Raw genomic sequence first — 16,205 nt, forward strand, 5'->3', positions numbered from 1 at the left:
AAAGCCATATAGATAGGGGTGGAAAGCCTAATTTTTAGAAAATTAAAATTTTCTTAGAAAATTTTAATTTCATTAGAAAAGAAAAATAGCAACATATATCTTCTAAGACATTTTATTAACCAGTGTTTCCTAGAAGAATTATTGTTGGGAGAGTCTTGTTTTGCACGTTTTGTAAATCATGTTTTTGAAAAATATTTTATGACATGGGGAAAAGATGAAAAATGGGTACAAAACTGTATACATGGGACTTCCCTGATGGCTCAGTGGTTAAGAATCTTCCTGCCAATGCAGGGGACACAGGTTCAAGCCCTGGTCCAGCGAGATCCCACATGCAGCAGAGCAACTAAGGCCGTGTGCCACAACAAGAGAAGCCACCGCAATGAGAAGCCCGTGCACCGCAATGAAGAGTAGCCCCCGCTCGCCGCAACTAGAGAAAGCCCGTGCAGCAACGAAGACCCAACACAGCCAAAAATAAAATACATTAAAAAAAATACATTTTTTTAAAAAGCAGTAATCTTAAAAAAAAAAAAGAGAGAGAGAGAGAGAGGCAGGGAGAGGCACACCCGCAAGAAGTTTTGCCAACCCATTCACTCTGGTTTGTTACTCTTGGGTTAAGAGAGTCCAATGTATGAATAATACTATTTTTCAATTTTGTTCTCATCTACTTAGTCACCATCACCACACCCTGATATTTATGCAAAAAAGAAAAAAGTTCCAGTGAGCAAATTCAACATCATCACCAATGTTCAGTAAGGACAAGCCCGTCACCCATTTCCTCCATCACCATGTTGAAATGACTCAGTCTTCCATTAAGCTGGTCTTTCTTGATACCCATTATGTCAGCAGAACCAAAGAACACCTTCTGTAGACTTCTCTGTTTACCTGAGGCAAGTCCTCAGCACAGGCATGGGACATATGTCCAGGCTCAGCTCCCCTGTGTCCTTTAAAGGGTGTCATTTCCCAAAAGACCACTACCTCTATGGGCTGAACCATGGTACTAATCTTTAAAGTCATTCTCGAAGATTTTTTTCAAATTTGAATTACACCAGGAAGAAAAGAAGTCACATTGGTCATCAAAAAATTAGCAGAGATCGAGAATTCCCTGGCGGTCCAGTGGTTAGGACTCTGCTTGCTCACTGTCAGTGGTCTGGGTTCCATCCCTGGTCAGGGAACTAAGATCCCGAAAGCCTCAGAGCTTGGCCAAAAAAAAAAAAGAATCAGCAGAGATTAATTGATCATATTTCTAAGACAGAGCAGGGCTTTAGGAAAGACAATGGGGAGGATGGATGCAAGGAATGTAGATATTTGAGCCTGGGACAGTAACTAGGGAGCTCTTTCCCTCTGGAGACCATGGGCAGTAAGATGCTATGGGGAGCTGAGAAGAATCAGGGGGACCCTTGAAGGAAATAAGATATGCTGAAGGGGTCAAGGAGGGGCAGGCTATTTTGACTTGGACCAGTCCTGCCAGCTCTGCAATTGTAATTTTGTTTTAACAGAGGTATAACATACATATAGAAAAAGAGAGAAAACAAAAATACGATGACCTCAGTGGATTGTCACAGGTGAACACTGTAACCACTGATCCATGTCAAGAAAAAAAAAATTGACAACAATTCAGAAGCTCCCTTGGGCCTGCTGCCAATCACCACTTGCTCCTTCCTTCCCAAAGATAACCTCTGTTTTGACTCCTATTGCTCTAATGTAGCTATACTTATGAAATTTGATGTAAGTGGAATCATACAGAATATATATTCTTGAGTCATTTTTTCCTCTACATATTGTTTGTATTCCATCCATGTTTCTTGTACTTATAGTTTATTCATTCTCATTGTTATATGGTATTCTACTATATGAATATGTTACAATGTATCTGACAATACTACAGCTGATGGACATTTGGGTAGTTGTCAGAGGAAGACTATTACAAACAATGCTGCTGCGAGCATTCTTGTACTACATGGCTCTCAGTGTACATGTATGTGTACTTCTGTGGTATATATCCAGGAGTGGAATTTCTGGTTATAGGGTCAGCTTATGCTCTCCTTTACATGATACTGTCAAGTCATTTTCCTAAGTAATTGTATCATTTACGTAGCTATCAGTGGAATATGAGAGTTCCAGTTGCTCCACATCCTTGTCAATATTTGTATTACCAGCCCTTTAAATTCTAGCTGTTCTAGTGGATAGGTAATGGTATCACACTGTGGTTTTAATTTGCATTTTCCAGATGACTAATGCAGACCTTTCCATGTTCAGCAATTTTAAAGGATCTCTGCATGTCTGTTTCATTGCAAATCACTGTTAAGTCACATTTTGATTCAGAATCAACAGTCTTTTTTTAATTGAAATATATTTGACATATAACGTAAATTTAAGGTGTATAACATGTTGATTTGATACATTTTTATATTATAATATGATTACCATCGTAGCTATAGTTAGCACTCCTATCATGTCGCATAATTATCATTTCTTTTTTGTGGTTGGAATAATTAAGATCTAGACTTAGCAAGTTGGATGATTATAATGCAATATTATTGTCTATATTCACCATACTGTGCATCAGATCTCCAGGACCTATTTGCTTATTAGTTGCAAGATCAACAATCATTCATTAAATCCCTGCTGTGAATCTGAGACTACATGTGTTAATTGCCTCCAATTACATGGCCTGAAGATGGTGGTGAGAGATTTTTCTGGACTAGGTGATTTCTGGTCAGACCTGCTGGTTTAGCTCCAGTATATTTTCACTGACATTGCAGGGAGGACACTACTGGGAGAAGAATATGCCAGCAGGGCAGGGAAAGAGGAAAGGAGTTGAGTATAAAGAGTGAAAACCAGCTGCATTTCCAAACTTTACAGCTTGAAAATAGTTGGTGACAGTTTCCACAAGGAAATAATTTAAACTGTCAGCCATAAAATAGGATGATTATTAATACTGATACAGATAATACTAATCCTTGTAAGCAAGGGAAAAGTGACCTCCGTCAGGTGTTTGACGGTATTGTGAAATAAAAATCTCCTAGACAGATCTTTCTTGGAATGACTCATAGCACAGCTTCTCTAAAAATGTGGGTAAACCTCTGGGAACATGAGGTTCTTTGAAGGCCAAAGAAGAGTTTACTTGGCCTCAAATCCCACCTGGCAGTGTTTTCCAGAGCTGGCAATAGGGGCTGATGAGAAGCTCTTTTCTGTTCCAGAAAAAGAGGCTGCAAATTATCTTCCTCTGCACCTCAATCAAGAGGTGGTGCTAGATGACCTTCCCCCCTGCTACCTGTCACAGGTTGACTGGAGTGTATGAATATTCCACCATAGGCTCTATTTGTCAGACTGAGGTGCTGTCACTGTGCAGACAGTGGAGAGGAATGTGGGGAGAGTATTTGGGAAGGGTAACACCTTAACGGGCTACTTAACAACCTCGACCAGTTAGACACACCTTTGTTTAGCATATCCGCTGAAGTCTCACTGAAAAGGAAACCCTAAAGGACAGTAGGCCTTGACTGAGGAGAGGGCCAAGACAGTCTGAACTCTGGGCACGTTCAAGGTGATAGGAAGACCAGCTCCTGCCTAAGGCGGGAACTAGCTCTTGGTGACCGGGCGTGAAGGGGAGGAAGAAACCTGGGAAGGAGTGAGCATAAGGCAACTGAAGGCAAAGGTCAACCATTTCCCAATTTTCCCTAAGGCTGACCCTGAAGTATTGAAACCTAAGTGACCTGAATTCCCTGCAGTGAACCTAATAACAGATCCAGCATTTTGGCCACCTTAATTACCCATTCAGATCTCCCCAGAACACACCTGTGGTGCATTTGGAAGGACAAGTTGACCACTCCTGGTGAGCCAGGTCTTTCTTGTCCACCCAGCTTGCCCAAAGGGCTGTAGTTGAGCTTTCATATAATCACATTTTCATTTGAAATGAAATTCAGATGAACAGTCTACTGTTGGTGGCATATGTCTGCCCAGAGAGGAAATCTTCATCTCTCTTTTCCTTGTCTAGAAGACACGGGAGAACTGAGAAACTGAATTTTGAGGGAGAAATAAGACAATGAATAGACCCAGAGTGTCTAAAAGATGAAGAGTGGCCGCGTGGAAAAGACACATTGTGGAACTAGAAGGCAGGATTGGGCTGACACCTCACATTGACCTTGTGTGACTTTAAACAAGCTCTGTGGATCTCAGTTTTCTCATCTGTAAGATGAGTGGAGTAAAATGTTCTGAGCTGAAAGTAAAATGTTCGTTTATTTGACATACTGGAGTTTTGCTCAAAGTTTTTACCCAGAAGGTAGATTGTGGGGAGAGAGGCCTAATTATTCTCCATTTTCTCCCCAGAGCCTTGTGTGCTCTGGCACCAGAGAGGCTCTCACTTATTCACATTGCATCTCCTGGGCTCTTTTGCTCTCTGGTTCTATCTGAGTTTGGCTAGTAGGAGATACCTGTAGGAGAACTGAGAACTGAATGAGAGAAAGAGAGAGATTTCTTTCCTGCTTCCTTCCTGCTTTGATGTGCTGCGTCCATAAGTCCAGCTTTTATGGGATGGCCCTTCCTCCAGCTGGTAACACCTTTACTCTCTTTGCCCCCTCAGACCTACTAGCGGTAATAGCTTCCCACTGTCGACAGTCCCTGGGTACCTTAACATCTTTGCTGGCTCCCTTGACCTTGCCCTCATCTCTGTAAATAGTCCCTTTACTAAAACCTCTTCCACTGAACTATTTTGAGTGGAGAATTCAGTTTCCTACCAGGATCCTGGTTAATACAAAAATTTTCTCTTCAAAGAGAAAACTATGAATTACAGAACTTCCTGAGTCCCCCTCTCCCCACTTGATGCTAGCTATTACTCTTTTTCCCATTTCCGGAGAATGATGAGGTCTGATGGGTGTATTTACTTGGAGGAGGGAAAGGAACACAGAGTTAAGAGGTCTCCTTCTTTTTATTACTTACACTATTGTTTTCCTTTTTTGATTGAACGGTGGTTGATTACAATACTGTGTTAGTTTCAGGTGTACAGCAAAGTGATTCAGTTATACGTACATATATATATTCTTTTTCAGATTCTTTTCCATTATAGGTTATTACTAACACTATTGTTTTTCAAGTGGACTTCATCAGTGCAGCAACTCACAACAAAGTGCAGGTACACACTTCACATGAAAGAAATCCAGGTTGGGAAATGGTTAACTTATTTGGCTAACACAAATGCCGAATTACATGATCCAAGCTCCAAAGACCATTTCCTCCCTCTCCACACCTCCTCCAACAAGAATTATTGGACTTGGCTTTGAAACATGACGAGGTTAAGCAGGCGGTTTCCAAGTTTTCCCTTTCACTTTGCATCCAGGATAAACATAATCCATGACTTTGATTTTTACACATTTTCATTTCAGTCAGGAGTTGGCAGTTTTTCAGCAGGGCTGCACCAAGTTTCATCTGTTTACTGAAATTTACATTTTTTACCCTTTCTGGTTATAACCTTTCTGCCTATGTCCTCTTCTTCCCTCCTTCCCCAGTCGTTGTGGATCAAGGACACTATATCATCCAGGGATGAAGGGATTTGAGAGGCTAAATGTTATAGACATATCCAACTTGACTAGAAGTTTCTGTGAGGTCTGAAAACTAGACATGTTGAAGACACGTAAGATTGTCAGGGAGGTGGGGAGTTTGCAGTTGTGGAGAATAAAACCCGGAGCTTTTAGAGCATTAGAGAGATTTGAAGTAAAAGGAGGAAATGAAAAAACTTTTAAAAGCAAAAATAGCTTGGATAAGTCTCTCCTGAAGTGTGTGCCATGGAGCCCTAACACCGTACCTCCTGTGCAGGGTGCAAATTGGGGGGAGATTAAGATCAAATACGTTTGGGAAATAATACAAAATGTGGCACCTCCTTGGAGAGCCCCAAAGCCTACTAAAGGTACTGAGAACTCTTGTAGTAAAGAATTCCGTTTAATGGTTGAGTCACCAAGTTTCCCCGCAAAATTCTTAGTCATGGAACTTTTAAAATAACATCTATTTTCATTCTCTTGTGGAAACATCAAGGAACAAACTTTGAAAAACATAGTCTGTCATACTGGGAGGAGAAACTCAAGGAATAAAAACAGAAAAACCTGGGCTTCTGTGGTGGCGCAGTGGTTGAGAGTCCGCCTGCCAATGTAGGGGACACGGGTTTGTGCCCCGGTCCGGGAAGATCCCACATGCCACGGAGCGGCTGGGCCCATGAGCCATGGCCGCTGAGCCTGCGCGTCTGGAGCCTGTGCTCTGCATCGGGAGAGGCCACAACAGTGAGGGGTCCGCGTACCGCAAAAAAAAAAACCCAGAAAAACCTGATTTGTATCTTCTCTATAATAGGGCTCTTGCACTAGGATCCAAAGTCAGACTGCTGCTCTTTTCCACCCTGATGAATATTCTAGTTGAAAACGGTCTATATAGTATATAATACCAGACTGGCAAATGTTAAGTGTTCTGCAAATGTCTGTTGAATGAATTTATGATTGAATAAAATGAGTTAGTCCCTGTAAACCATGCACAATGCCTGACACAAAATAAATAGCAACAAATGCTATTATTACTATTCATCATGATCTCTGGTTTAGAGGAAACAGAAAAACTCAAAACTTGTTACTGTCCCCCCCTTCAAAATAACTTAAAGACATCGATGGGCTCTGTCATCAGGTAACATACATTTTCTGAAGGAGAACCAAATGATTAAGCCACAATAAAATGACCTTTCACACAGAGAAGTCTTACATGGAAATATATCAGAATCACGGACAAAAAATTGTTTGCTTAGAGACACAGACAATGAATGGCATGTTTCTACAAGGAAGAAATGAACTGGGTAAAATAAATATATACATACATACATACATATATATATTATATTCCAATTCTGTGATGCCAGAAGGAAAGCTAATTTGTTGAGAGTTTTGCTTTTTATTTTTAATATCCTTACCATAGTTGCCATTACTTACAATAACAACATAAAACATGAAGGAAGGGGCTTCCCTGGTGGCGCAGTGGTTGAGAGTCCGCCTGCCGATACAGGGGACACGGGTTTGTGCCCCGGTCCGGGAGGATCCCGCATGCCGCGGAGCGGCTGGGCCCGTGAGCCATGGCCGCTGAGCTTGCGCGTCCGGAGCCATAACTTATTTCACTTCTGCTCCTACATCGACTTATAAACAGAATGGAGGCTCTAACAAACTGCAATTGTTAAGATTATGTGGATCAGCTTCTTTAGAAGGAATTTATCTTGTCTAAGAATCTCAAGCATTTCCTGAGTTAGTAATGTACCAGAGTTTGTTTCTTGCTGACAACTATTAACTAATCACATCAAATCTTTTGAAAGAGAACTGTCTTTCCTGCCCACAGTATATCACGAAAACATTAAGAATAGGGTTGTGCTTTTATTGAGCACTTTCTGTGATTCTAAACCATAGAAATAGATTTGTATTTATATATGTATTATCTCATTAATGAAAGATAAAGTTGTCAGTTATTTGGAAGAGGAAAACCTCCAATAAATAAAAATATTACTTATTTCAAATGCATTTATTTTCATTTTATTGAGTTTTAGGAATTTATGTAACATTAAGGGTTACAGTTCAGCATGGCCAAAGTAAAAGAAGCTCTGATTTGAAAGTAAGGAAATTTGCATAACCTCACATACCAGGAGGTACAGCAGAAGATCAAGTCTCTGGCTTGAGTGATTCAGTGTCTCAATGATTTCATCAAAGGCTTGGGCCCTGTGCCTCCCTCTGCTCTGCCATCTGCCCCACTGGCTGCTTACTGAGGCTGGTTCTCTTCTCATGATAAAATGGGTGCCAGCAACAAATAATCATTCATTATTCATCTACAACAGGAGAGAGTAAATCTTCCAACCAACGAATATGCGCCTTTGCCTTTAGTCTCATTGTGTCAAGTTATTACACTTGTCCATTCCCAGAACAGAGGAATGCCATTGATTGTCCTAAACCAATGATTCTCAAAGTACAGTCCCCGGATCAGCGGCTTATGCTGCTGGGAACCTGAAAACCTATTAGAAATGCAAATTCTCGGGCCTCACTCTAGCTCTACTGAATCAGAAATGTTGGGGTTAGGGTCCAGCAATCTGAGTTGTAACAAATATGCCATGTATTCTGAAGTCTGAGGATCACTGCTTTAGACTAAACAGAATCTACTCCTGGTGCGGGTGGAAGGGGTGGAGACCTTGACCAAACTGGGGTTATGTCAGGAGGAGGAAGTTATGCCTGTTGAACTACTAACAGTGTCCACGTCCTGGATTTCTCAAAAACAACACTGGTTTCAAATATTCTGTTCCATGGGGTTTGCAAAACATGGTCCGCATTAAGATGACTATTTCAAAAACTCTTTCGAAATCCTCTGGTGAATGTACTGTGTCCTGGAAAGACAGTGAGAATATATCAAGAATCAAAAGATCTAAGGTCTAAGTCTAGCTATGTCACTGTTCAAGCCAATGTCCTTGAGAAATTCACTTAGACGCTCTAAACCCCAGCTTTTACTCCTGTAAGGATGTTGAAACAGAGAGTCTTTAAATTCTTGAAAACAAAAACAATTGTAGCCAGCATTTACTGAGCACTTACTCTACGTCATACATTGCCAAGGATTTTATTTAGCATGCTATCATTGAATACTTAGAATAGTCCCTATGAATGATGGCTGGATGGATGGATAGATGGGCAGGTGGGTGGGTGGAGGGATGGATTGATGGATGGGTACATGGGTGGATGAATAAATGAATAAATTTTTTAAAAAAGAGAATAGCCCCTATGAAGCATGTAACTTGCCCCAACTCAGTTGGCTGCTGAGTGAAGAATCTGAGATTCAGGTCTATCTGACCCACGGCCCATTTGCTAAGCCACTATCCCACATATAGTGGCCCACTCTCCCTAACCTCCATCAAACTAACTCTGTGTGATTCTGCAATTCATTTGGTTTCTTATGGTTTAACTCATTATGCTTTTTAGGAAACATGCTTTTTAGTATAATGGAAAGAATGTGGGCTTTTAAATTCAAGCTATATTGGAATCTTGGCTTCACCACTCTCTTGATCTATGACTTTAGGAAAGTTATTTAACTTCTCTGAAACTTTAATTTTCATTCTGTAAAATAACATTTTGCATAGCATTTGTAAGGATTAAAGGAGATAATACATCTAAAGTGCTTGGCACAGTGCCCGGACTATAATAGATATTCAATAAATGTTCATTTCCTCCCCTGCCTATTGCCTCATGGGAAATGTTATTTGCTGAATGAGTAAGAAATACTTTAGAACATTTATTTATTCATTTTCCCCAATATTTCCATTCATAAGTGCCCTTATTAAGTTGTACCAGGAATGGAAAAATTCTGCCTGTGCCTTCTTGGCTAAAACCTTTCTAGGTATAAGAACCCAGAGGGAAGACCACGTCCAGGAAAAGAACAGTCCTAGACTTTCTATCAGTTCCCCCATATTCACACTCTCTTAACAATCTCTTCCCAGAGTTTTTTCAAGTGGGCTATGTGGGTCTACATTTGAACTTGAAAGATTATTTCCAAATTTGAGAGGTAGTCCTCTTTACCTGTGTTAATCTCAAAATAGAACACTCTGTGTGGGGTAAGGAGTCCACGCTGTCCTTTCACAGGCCTCCCTGTAATGGAGGGGTAACAGCACCCACACACAGAGTTTGGGGTAAGTTATTTGGCTCATGACAAGAAAGGCCATGGCTCCCAAGGAAAGACTGCTCCCTTTGAAGCAGCTACATCAAGGAAAGAAGAATTTTACTCTCTGAGCTCCGAAGGGTGTGTGTAGTTAATAATTCATGATGCACTCCCATGGGGTTTAAATAATTGTTTAATTGACAAATTTTTTGTGGCTCTATCATCACACCATTTTTAATGGTGAAAAGTCATACAATTAGAAAACGTAGCCCATTCAAATACTTGAAAAATAAGAAGTTCTGATGTTTGCTTAAAATTTTAATGTTACTGTTAATGGTGGGCTGTTTAATTTTGCTGTCTTGAAGAATAACAAACTTCTGGATTTTTTTTTTTTTTTTTGGCTGCACTGCATGCAGCTTGTGGGATCTTAGTTCCCTGACCAGGGATTGAACCCGGGCTCTCGGCAGTGACAGCATGGAGTCCTAACCACTGGACCACAAGGGAATTCCCAATAATAACAAACTTTTGGAATAAATTGACAATAAATGGCTTCTGAAGTTATTTAATGCTTATACTTTCTTGCAACACGATTTAAGCAGAGTGGACAAGTATGGCCTGTGTTTTCCAAGGCCATGACCAATACCCCTTATAGTTACATTTTGAAGCAAGTGTTTGATATCAGATAATTCATCCAGAAAATAACTCTCTAAAATTTCCTTTATTGTAACCAGGAGGCAGTAATAGATCATGAAGATGAATGTATGTTATTATCCCTCTGGTTGATATAGAAAACACAAAGTGATAAAAGCTGTTTTATGGCCTCTCTTTAACACAATGCTAGGAAATCTTATGGCAGTTTATCTTGCATCTTCATGAGCAGAAAAGAACATAAAATTGAAAAAATATCCAAAAATGTCATTACTGGTAGTCATTCTTAATAAATCTACTCTATAATTATACCAGGTTTCCTTATAAAATTTTTATATATAACACACATTTTACATATATGCATATTTCTATAGTACATAAGTGCTTTAAAGTTACATAAAGGATACAAGTTTTTAATTATTAGACACCAGAGCTGGGTTAACAAACAAGCATCTTGAGACTCTATGGGGTAAAACCAGGCACTATTATTTTTTTTTTAAACCCCCCCATGTGATGACAATGTGCAAGCAGAGTTAAGAAACACCACCCAAAATATTCTACCAACCACACATGAACATGAACACATATATTTTCTTAACTTCACTGGGAACACCTACTACTAGCAATATAGGCTCATAGAACAGAAAAGTTCAAGGGCATGCCTGCTCCCTTTCCCCATTATCCTTCATTAACTTCTCCCTGAGCAAAATATCCAAGAGATTTGTTTGCCCGTTTGTGTGTGTGTGTGTGTGTGTGTGTGTGTATAGTAGCATCAGTAGTAGTAGAAGTAGCAAAGTTCTTTGTTCTTTTTCCAAATGATTTTTCCTGCAGACTCAGCAAATAAGACTGAATAAAGCACAATGTACAGAACGAAAGTGGAATGCCTCAAGAATCTTCTGCCCTCCTGCCCCTTTCTCCATCATCATCAGAACCCCAGGGGTCCCCAGAGCACCATTCTAAAATCTGCCTCTCAGACCCTAGAGAACTTGGCTATCTCACTTAGCGGCTGCTGGAAGAAGACTCATCTCTAGTGTGACAGGAAGGGCCCCAGGACAATCTGCTGAATTGTACAATAAGCAACTCCACCCAGGCAGTCCTGGATCAACCTCTGCTTGCCCTTGGCCATGCTATGAAACACCAATAACTGGATATTTAGAAGGTTGTTCTCCTCCAGTTCCTGGTATGAATAGTTCTAGGCAGGGCCCTTACTCATGGTGGTGAAATGAAGCAAATAATACCGTGTGCTCCCCTCCCGGCTCTCCCCCTTCCTCCAAATCAGAGAACGTCCCAAGGGACCCAAAAAAGGACTGCCAGTCATGAAAAGTAAATATATAGCCTAAAAGGGGGGTGTAGAGTTAGGAAAGGCAGTTTTGCCCACTCTGTTTTGATGATTTGGGGAAGTAGTAGTGGGCAGTTGGCATATGAGTTTGGTCTTTGTTAAAAACAAAATAAAACAAAATACAGAAAGCCTGGTTGACAGCATATTCTTTCTCTGGCCACCTCTGAGTCTCTACCACTAGTCTTTGTATCCACTGAGCCCCTGTCCGGGGCCTGGGGCCTGGGACCTGTACTTATCTTTTTAATTCATCACACGAAAGAGAGCTTGGTTGAAGACGCTACCTGAAAGTTATAGGGTGCAAAAATGTTTTGTGCCTGCCGATAACCCAGTGGTTAATCTTAAAACCAATGCTTAGAGAAGTTAGCCAACTTGGCCAAGGTCACAGAGTGGTGGAGATGGGATTCCACTCCATGTCTGCCTGATTCCAAAGCCCACAGTCTTTCTACTACATTTGCTTGTCCTTGAGGAAAGGGGTTTTGATTGGAGGATGAGGTAAAAGATGGGTAATTTTAGACACCAGGTGAAATTGGGTTCAGACCAGGACTAAGTAAATGCTTTATTAAGGGTCTCTAGGAAGACACAGGAAACATAGACCCACAAGGGAGTTGGGGAAGAAAGACAAAGAAAGGGAGGGCACTAGAGACAAACATCGCCTAATCCAAAAACTTGAACACTGTGAAGCAAATCCTGATACCTGGGCATTACTAGATGTGTAGAAACTAAATCTGTACAGCTCTTAAATTTTTTATTGTGTGACATTTTAATCTGATAGAAGATACACATTCAAATTCTGTACTAATTTAATTCTTCATCTTGTTTCTGAGGCAGTTAACAAAGGAATACAAGATACTCTGATTTGTCCTAGGCAGTCAAACACTGTGAAACTTTTTACATTGGTTAAGGTGCCAAAGTGATGATTCATTTCACACAGATCACCAATGGGATTGACTTCCAATCATGTCTATCTTGGTCTATATCAGAAACAGGTAAAGGGGGTCAAAAGGTACAAACTTCCAGTTATAAAATAAGCAAGTCCTGGGGGTGTAATATACAGCATGGTGACTATTGTTGATAATACTGTATTGTATATTTGAAAGTTGCTAAGAAAGTAGATATCAAAAGTTCTCATCACAAGAAAAACAAATTTTAACCATATGTAGTGACGGGTGTTAACTAGACTTATTGTGGTGATCACTTTGCAATATATACAAATATAAAACCATTGTACACTTGAAGCTAATATGTCAATTATATCTCAATATAAAGAAGAGAGAGAGAGAGAGAGAGAGAGAGTGACCCACAGGTCACTCACTGACTCAGTAGTTCATTTACAATTTGCCACGAGGTTCCTCCTAGCTCCCATGTATGTGGATGTGATGATAGATTGGCCAAAATGAGGTGGTATTTTGACTAGTTTAAACAATGAACCTCAAGTAAAATTTAGCTCCAATCATCCTAATTCAAACAACCAACTGTTAAAAAGCAATATATAAGACAATCGGCGAAATATGAACACTGACTATATATTTGATGATGTTAAGGAATTTAATGCCTACTTCTTTTGGTGTAATAATGATATTGTGGTTAGTTTTCATTGTTGTTGTTGTTTAGAATATTTCTCTTTTAAAGCTACATATAAAAATATTTACAGATGAAATGATATGATTCCTGGCATTTGCTACAAAACAATTCAGTGGTAGAGGGAGGGAGTGAAGGAAAAGTAGATGGGTAAAGATGAAACAATATTGGCTATAAATTAATAATTGGAGAAGCTGGGTGAAGAGTAAATGGAAGTTCATTATACTATCCCCTATCCTTTTGTTTATGTTTAAAATTTTCCATTAAAAAGTTTTGCTTTTCTATATATAGACCTAATCGGTGTGACATAATGGAAATTTCAAAGGATTTGGAGCCAGGTAAACCAGAATGCAAATACTGGTTCTTTTCACTAACAAGTTAGTGGAAAGATTGTTAAACTCATGGAGCTTCTTTTTCATCTTTAAAGTAATTAATTTGTACCTTATAAGAATATTGAGAATTAAAAGAAATAATATCTCTAATGCACCTCACACAGTGCCTGACACATAGTAGACACTCAGTAACTATTGTTATAATTGTACAAGATATTGAAGACGTAGACATTTCAAAGAAACTTGGAACATGTTTTGAGATTTCAATGGAAATCTCAAAGCAGAATGAAGTGAACTAACAAAACAAAAGGTGGTACCCTTTCACAGAGAGCCAGAGATCAGAACTTCTCCTAGGCAAGAAGACAATTATCCAAAGCACAAAAGGAAACAACTTTCCATTTATCTCATTCCTAAGGTAACCATTGTATCACTAGTAAAATAGTCCAGGAATAAATTGGACATGATTTCTAAGGTCAGGTCTTAAATTCCATTCTGCTTCAGTATTTGAATGAGAAGGGGCAAAGAAAAATGTCCTTGGCTGGGAATAGGGGAATAGGATCCAGAATTTTTTTTATTGACATCTTTCTCTAGTTTAAATTTGTACTTTAATTTATTAAAATATGTGTATTTACTTATGTGTATTCAACTCACTTAGATCTCCTATGTGAAAAAATGATTCTCATTAGACAATTATGTTTATAACTTGCTCCTTCTTCTATAACAACCCAGTTAATGGCTTCAGCATTCAGCTACTCAAACCAGAACACTGGTAGATATACTCAATTCCCTTTTCTCCCTCACCACTTCTCTTCCCACACACTTTCAAGTGATTCCCAAGCCCATCAGTTTTATCTCTCAGATGCCTTAGGCCAAGTCCTCAGCATCCCACAATTAATTTCTGCAGCAATTGTAAAACTGTTTTCTTTATCTCTTGTTTCTTCTTTATTCAAATTATATTTCAAAATACTGCAAAGTGGCCTTCTAGCACTCAAATCTGATCATTTCATTACTCTGGGTAAAATATTTCAGTAGCTCTCAACTGTCTACAGAAGACGTTCAAATGCCTTAGCTTGGCAATGACCCTTGTCCACGTTTCTAACCACATCAGCTCTTCATCTAGACATTCAAATGCACCCTGTCCCTTGCTCTCTAGCCTTACTAAATGACCTGCCATTTTCTCCAAGTACCATGTTCTCTTCAGCTGCTGTGTTTTTGCACATGCTATTCCCTCTGCCTTGCAATATATTCGTTCTGTCTCGTTGACAAACCTTGCTCATACTTCAACGCTCAGCTTGCATATTCTTTTGGTTGTTTACTCTTTCACTGCCAGTTGCTCACAGCCACCATGTTGAGTTAGACCCTCTATTCTCTGAGCAACTTGCACATGCATGCACATATCCCTATTTAAGAATCTTACACTAGTAAGTTGTGTGTGTGTGCCCATGAGCTCCTAGAGAACAGAAATCTCAGCTTATTTATCTTTAACTCCTTAAAGGTTACCTAGTATCTGGCACAAAGTAGGTGCTCAGGAATATGTGGAATAAGTGAAGGGAACAAATTAAGCAAGAGAAAAGTTTAAAAATGCAGTACAATGAATAACTGTTCTTCAATCTTTCAAAATCATAATACCTATCTTTCCTAGAATACACCTTACCCCCTCAAGTCTTAGTTCATTAGATTGTTCTTTCTGTCTAGAATGCTTTTCTCTTCAATTTTATCCTTGGCTCATCCTTCAAGAAGCTACTTAAGAGGTGACATCATTATCTCTACTAGGCTTGTCCTGAGCCTCTAGGGAGAGTTACCAACCTCCTCCCTTGTATGGTCACAAGTGTCTTATGTGAAAAATAGATTCTTGTACTTTATAGTACATACCAGAGCCCCTTGATACTTGTAAGGTATATGTCCTGAGACTTCACAGATCCAAAAGTTTGACTATGGAAATGTTTATATGGGTTTCTGGATTTCTTCTAAATTAAATTTCTAGCTTGCTGCACTCTAGAGCCTGCAAGCCACAACTACTGAGCCCACATGCCACAACTACTGAAGCCCGCACGCCTAGAGCCTGTGCTCCACAACAAGAGAAGCCACTGCAGTGAGAACCCCGTGCACTGCAACAAAGAGTAGTCCCCGCTCGCTGCAACTAGAAAAAGACCTTGTGCAGCAACGAAGACCCAACGCAGCCATAAATAAATAAAAAAATAATAATTGGTGTTAAATTTCTAGCTTGAATCCTGGATTTCCTCCCAGCACAAGACAGTCAGCTTTTTGACTTTCACTCAAAATCATTCTTTCACTTGATGGCCATTTTGAAAAGTCATATTTATTGGAATATGATTTACGGAGAGTAAAATTCACTTTTTTTTTTTTTGGCCACTCCCTGCAGCTGAAAGAACAGAGTCCTAACCATTGGACCACCAGGAAATACCCAAAATTCACCTTTTCAGATGTGTGATTTTATGAATTCTGACAAATACATCCAGGCACATAACCACCACCACAGTTTTAGATAGTGTACATTTCTACCACCCCAAAAAGTTCCCTGGTGCCCCTTTGTGATCGCTCCCCAGCCTATAGCTGTGTCTATGGTTTTAACTTTTCCAGAGTGTCATACAGATTGAAACAAATAGCATATGGCCTTATAAGTTTGACTTCTTTCGGTTAGCATA

This window comes from Neophocaena asiaeorientalis, unplaced genomic scaffold, assembly GCF_003031525.2.
Source record: "Neophocaena asiaeorientalis asiaeorientalis breed wild unplaced genomic scaffold, Neophocaena_asiaeorientalis_V1.1 scaffold89, whole genome shotgun sequence".
NCBI classification, from domain to species: domain Eukaryota; kingdom Metazoa; phylum Chordata; class Mammalia; order Artiodactyla; family Phocoenidae; genus Neophocaena; species Neophocaena asiaeorientalis.